The sequence below is a fragment of the Protopterus annectens genome, chromosome 6.part0 (assembly GCF_019279795.1).
Source record: "Protopterus annectens isolate FY-2018-M chromosome 6.part0, PAN1.0, whole genome shotgun sequence".
NCBI classification, from domain to species: domain Eukaryota; kingdom Metazoa; phylum Chordata; order Ceratodontiformes; family Protopteridae; genus Protopterus; species Protopterus annectens.
Genome location: NC_056737.1, coordinates 598,201,440 through 598,207,532, shown reverse-complemented (window position 1 = coordinate 598,207,532; position 6,093 = coordinate 598,201,440).

Genomic DNA, 6,093 nt, shown 5'->3' with positions numbered 1-6,093 from the left:
GGCCCTAGTCGGTTGCTCTGACGGCATAGTGTAATTAAATTTCCTACCGACGTAGTGTCGTGCAAAATCAAAGCATCGCTTTATAGTTCGCTTATTGAACCTAGCACAAGACCGACAACCAGTGATGTCGTGGTCTGGGCCTAGGCAAGGTATACAAAAAGAATGAAAGTCCTTATGAGGTATTTGCTTCCTACAAGAAATGCAATCGTTAACTTTTTCTGACATCGGACTGAGGCAAGAAAAGGTTCCCCAACGGGGTACTTAGCTTTGAAGACTTCGGACTGAAACTTGATTTGAAAATCTCAAGTGTCGGCCTACCGGCACTTGCGAACTGCTTCTGCTTCAGGCACCGTGCAGCACGAAAGACTGAAGAAAATGGAGTCTGATGCCTCTCGTATACCCCTGGTGCACTGACGTCAGGGAAGAAGCCACAGCAACCGACGCTGGACCAAGACTTTGGAATTCGGGCCGACTGCGGGACTGCCTGACGGCAGGATAACCAAGTGTGATGACTGCAGCTGGGTAACACGATAAACATGCAACTGTTATATTGTTGTCTGCTTCCTTACACTGAAATTGTAATCTGAATTACATTTTTACTACTAGAAATATTTGCTTACCTACCCTAAAGTTAAAGAAAGCTTTTACATGTGTGTGTTTGACTGCACAGGTAGCCATTTATATACTTTCCAGACTGATTTAATTGAGAGGGGAAACATGAACAAGAATTCATCCTTTTTGCATTGATCCAAGAGAACATGGTGTGATTATTTGTAAAAAGACAGATAACTGCCCGTAATTGACTTTGTACAATATATGCAGCAAAAATATAATTTATTGTAGGTTTATTACCCTGAGATCCCAACAATGAATGAGTTCATTTGTACAAGTCATTTCTAATTTCTATAGTTTTTATTTCAGAAACACAATTTATCACTGTGGTCCTGTGCACAAAAGAGCAGCTGATTTCTGGGTGCTTATCAGTCCACATTGATATTTAGCCAGCTGATGTTAAAATATTTAGCCTGACTCCATAGCTAAATTGAAATTGTGTTGATCCGCAGAAGTAACTTTCACCTAAAAAGTACCAAAACAGTGAAAAAAATAACTCTGAAAGCCACTGTCAGTGAACCTTAAACTAGTTTAACAGGGAACACTCACTTGCATAAATTTATTTATTTATTTTATTTTACATTTGTTTACCGGGCTAGTCTAACTGGATACATGTCCATTTTCAGTAGAGGCCCGGGGAGAAAAGCTCCTAGGCAAATACAGCTAAATTAACAAATTTCTGTGAGTCAAGCATATAAACAAAATCAATACAAAAAATAAAAGTAAAAACAGACTGATTTACAGGATAAATTCTAACAATTCAAAGTAAATATGGCAGAATCAAAAAACATTTATTTTTTTTCCTGAAGGAAAAGAAGGGGAAGATCAGAGTTTAGGGTGACTATAGAGCTAGTCAGGTTTGGAACAGTAACATAGCCAGTGAGATTTGAGATATACTTTGATTGTTTTTGAAAATGGATAGTGAGGGAAGTGTAGAAATGTCATTTGGTAGAAGATTCCAGGCTTTCCCTACTGTATTAGAAAAAAGAGAGTCACCGGCCTTGTTGTTTGTTTTGGTAGAACTAGCTAAGAGTTTATGTGAAGACCTAAGGGAATCTAGGTTCTTGTAGGGAGTGATTAGTGTGGATAGAGCTGGTGTTTTGGATGGTGTGTAAAGGGTTTTGTGAGCTATAGTTAGTTGATGGAATTTGATTAGGTTCTGTAGTTCAAGCCAGCCTAGCTGTTTTAAATTGAGGCAATGATGAGTTCGAAATGGGTTTCCTGTGGCAAATCTGGCGATGTTATTATAGGACTTTTCCAGTTTGCTGAGGTTGTGTTTAGATAGATTAGCAAAGATGGGTGAGGCATATAGAAGAGGAGATATTAGATGTGTGTGTGCTATTATTGTACGAGCAGAGGGTAGCAGAAAAGATTTAATCTGATACAGGGAGCCCAATTTTTTATTAACTGATTTTATAGTATTGTTTATATGTATATCGAAGTTTAGTTTATTGTCGATGGTGACTCCTAGTAGTTTAGTGGTAGCTTCAGGGGATATAATAGTCTTGTTGATAGAAGTGACTGTGAAATCCAATGGGGAGAATTTGCTGGTGGGAGAGAATAGAAGGAGTTTAGTCTTTTGGGGGTTTAAGAAGGCATCTGTGAGTAAACCATTTCTCCACTGTGTTGAAGACTTGTTGGGTAAGGTATAGGAGGTCTGAAGAGGATGAGGCTGAGCATATAAGTGTGGAATCATCTGCATATTGTATACATGAGGCTTGAGGGATGGCTAGGTGGAGGTCATTGATGAAAATGGAAAAAAGTAGAGGTCCAAGGATGGATCCTTGGGGGACACCGAGGTTGACTGGTAAGTGGGTAGAGAGAGACTTGTGCCATAGTACTGCCTGCTGTCTATTGTCAAGGTAGGACTGGAACCACTGTATGGAGGATGTATCAAGTGATAGGGATTTTATTATGGTAATGAGAATTTGGTGATTCACCATGTCAAAGGCTTTAGATAAGTCAATGAATAGGGCAGAAGAGAGTTTGTTTAGACTACGGTGTTTGTTGATAGTATCTGTAAAGGAGAGAAGGGCAGTGGAGGTACTATGTGAAGGTCTAAAACCATGCTGGCAGTTAGCTAGAAGGTTATTCTGTGTTAAATGTTGAAGCAGTTGTTTGTGGATGCATTTTTCCATAATCTTAGCTAGAGGAGAGAGGAGGGCAATAGGTCGATAATTGGAAAGCTCGGTAGATTGGCCACCTTTGTGGAGGGGGATAATATGGGAGATTTTCCATATAGAAGGGATATAGCTTTCAGTAATGGTTCTGTTGATCAGGATTGATACTGGGAGGGCAATGGCTTTAGCAGCTAGTTGCAGAAATTCTGCAGGTAGTTGGTCTGCTGAGGAACATGGTTTCAATTTCTGAAGGAGGGTAAGCACATATGATGTAGGGATGGGGTGAAGTTGAAAGGAGGGAGAACAGTTTGTTTTTTTAGTAGGTAAAGTGAAGTTCTGAGGTGAGAGCTGGCTAGCTAGTGTTTGTATAGTGTTAGTGAAGAATGTGTTAAAATCATTAGCTATATTTATTGAAGTTTTGTGTTCAGTATTTTGAGGGCTAGGAGTGGTCAATTGTCCTGGGTGGAGTAGTTGATTGATGCTGGACCAGAACTTTTGTGGTTTGGATTGATTCACTTGTTGGGATAGTAGGTAGTAGTTTTTTTTATCTAATATTACAGCTTTTTTGGTTTGGTTTCTTAGTTGTCTGAAGGTTTGTTGGTGGATGGGACTTTGAGTCTTTTTCCATATTATCCATTGTTTGTTTCTATCTTTGATTTTTTGTTTGGTTTATTTAGAGAGCCACGGTGCATGTTTGGTTTTTGTTCTAATTTGTCTGGTTGGGGCATGGTGGTTCAGGATGGTAAGGAAGTTGGTGTTAAAGTGAGTAACGGCTTCATCTAAGGATAAAATTTGTAGTAGTGACCAGTTACATGCTTTTAGTTCCATCTGGAATAGTTCAGAGTTAAAGTTCTTTTTGGATCTGATGCTTATTGTGGATGTGGGAGAGGGACAGCTAGTTTTATGTCTGATTATATAGGTAAGGGAGTGGTCACTTAAATCATCTGGGAGAGTTCCTGATTCATATGTATGGGGAAGACGGTTAATCAGAATCCAGTCTAAAAGGCTAGATTTCTTATTGGATTTGTTTGTCCTGGTAGGGGAGGTGATAGTTTGGGAATACCCATATAGGTTTATGTGGTTGGAAGGGAGGTTACTGCAGAAGGAGGTCCAGTCTATATTTGTATCACCTAGGATTATTGTTTCTTGAGGTAGGTTTTGGGATAGCCAGGAGAGAATAGATTCCATAGTTGCTATGTTGTTACCAGGGGGTATGTACAAACAGATGATATAGATAGATTTGGAATGGTTAATAAGGAGTTTAGAGATAAGAATCTCTGCATTGGAGTCTAGAGGTAGTTCGAGGTCATAGGTGGTTACATGTAGGTGAGGTTTATATAGGATAGCAACTCCTCCACCTCTTTTGGAAGTTCGGTCAAGTCTTAGGATATTATATCCTGGTGGGATGATCTGATTGTCTTTGGTTGTAGGTTTTAACCAAGTTTCTGTTAAGCATAGAATATCAAAGGAGTAGATTTCAGTCAGGGCTTGTAATTGGGTAATTTTATTGTTTATGCTGCATTATATTAAGATGAGCAATAGTAAGGGAGTTAGATTGTTTGGAAAATATATGGGTAGGATACTTTTGGAGTTGAGGGATGAAGAAGGAGAAGTTAAAGGCCCTGGGTTAGGTGGATGTCGCCATCTTTTAAAGAGAGTAGTATGTTTAGAAAGTAATGGTAGTGGATTCTACTGTAATGAAATAGACATTTCCTGGGATTGAGGTTATTATATTTTGTGTGTTGTGTTCGATGAAATTTAGGAAGTATGTATTTAGAAGAGAATGTGATATTAGCATGTGTAAGTTGTGGGTGTGAGTTTAGTGCGATCGTTTCTGTTTTGGGATAATTTACCAGTGGGTCAAGTGGGTTTTCAAGGAAGGTGAGTAGATGAGTGAGCATTAAGGAAGGTAGTAGTAATAGTATAAGTAATAGTGAGATAAAGGGTGGGATGTTTTGATTCATCCTTGTAAGAGTATTAGTTGGTAATAATAAGGTGGAAGCTTAGACAGTATTGGGAGGAGAAGGGAGAGAGGGTAGTATCAATTAAATGTAGGAGTGTGATGTGTTAGGATAAAGTTAGTGGACGTAGATAGCTGAAGTAGTGTGTAGGGAGGCAGTATAGAGAGAGGAGTGTTTGTATAGAGTAGGATGAAAGAATATGCTGTGTGATGGGATTAAAGTGGTGGGAAGGAAGTGAGGGTAGGAAGTGATGACAGAGGAAGGGGTGGGATGGAGGAAGAGGTGTGGTCTAGGAAGTATAAAGGTAGGACCCCTGGGGGTGGGTGGGATTTGGGGGTAGGGAGAGGCGGAGTGACCAAGAGGGCAACTGAGCGGTGAGAAACAGTTAGTAAAACTTTTGTCAGGAAAACAATCAGAAGAGCTGTATACTAAGGTAAGTCAGCAGTAAGCAAGAGCAGAGTTTAGTAAGAATGGGGTTGGTGGATGTAACCCGGGTAAGACAAGAGTGAAGAACTAGTAGGTTACGTAGTCTTAGGAATTCAGGGATTTGTGAAATAAAGCACGTGGGCAGGAGGTACCCAAAAGATAAAGCTGGGCTGTGGGGTGTCACCTTTGTCCGGGTTTGATATTACAGGAGATAAAAGAAGGAGACTGTCTGGTTGTGTAACTAGAAGGGGGTGACTACAAGTAATAGGGAGTACTGTGTGTGTTAGGAGGTATGTGGGTAATATATAAGTTAAGAAAAGGGCGGTGGAGACTGCTGTCTGTGCTGGCCTGAAGCCTACGTTTGGTTCTCTGGAAGGATGTATTACAATGGTTTACAGAAAATATAGGCAGGATATAGAGACCAATAACATACTTTCTGTTTAACGTGAGACTGGTTGCAGGGAGATTAGGCTTTGAGTTGCCACTGCAAGCATTCAGAATGAGTTCATTCCCCAAGGCAGGCTGATTTCAAGAGACTAGTGCAGGAGAATGCACAGGAGAGTATGGTGCTGAGAGGAGTGAGAAAAAACAACAATGGAGAGGGGAGCAAAAGCAAGAGTTAGGACATGTTGGGTAGGTTTGGTAACATTTATAACAGTTATCATAGATACATAACATAAATAGCAATCTTGCCTCTATAAAAACAGTAACTCAAAACAATATACTGCAGTACTACACTGTTTCAAGCTTAGTAAGACTTAATCCACAATTCCACCTTCAGCTAAACAGCAAGCTCTAGTTATAAAAAATAGCCATTAATACAAGCATTACTACATAGACAAATTCAATATCTGGACTTTATATCCAGGCTTGGTAGCCCATTACTATCACATTTAAAACAATCTGTATTAAGAAAGACTAACCCAATAATTATCTTAACCAGTCAATATGTTTATGATACTGCAGAGTAAGAG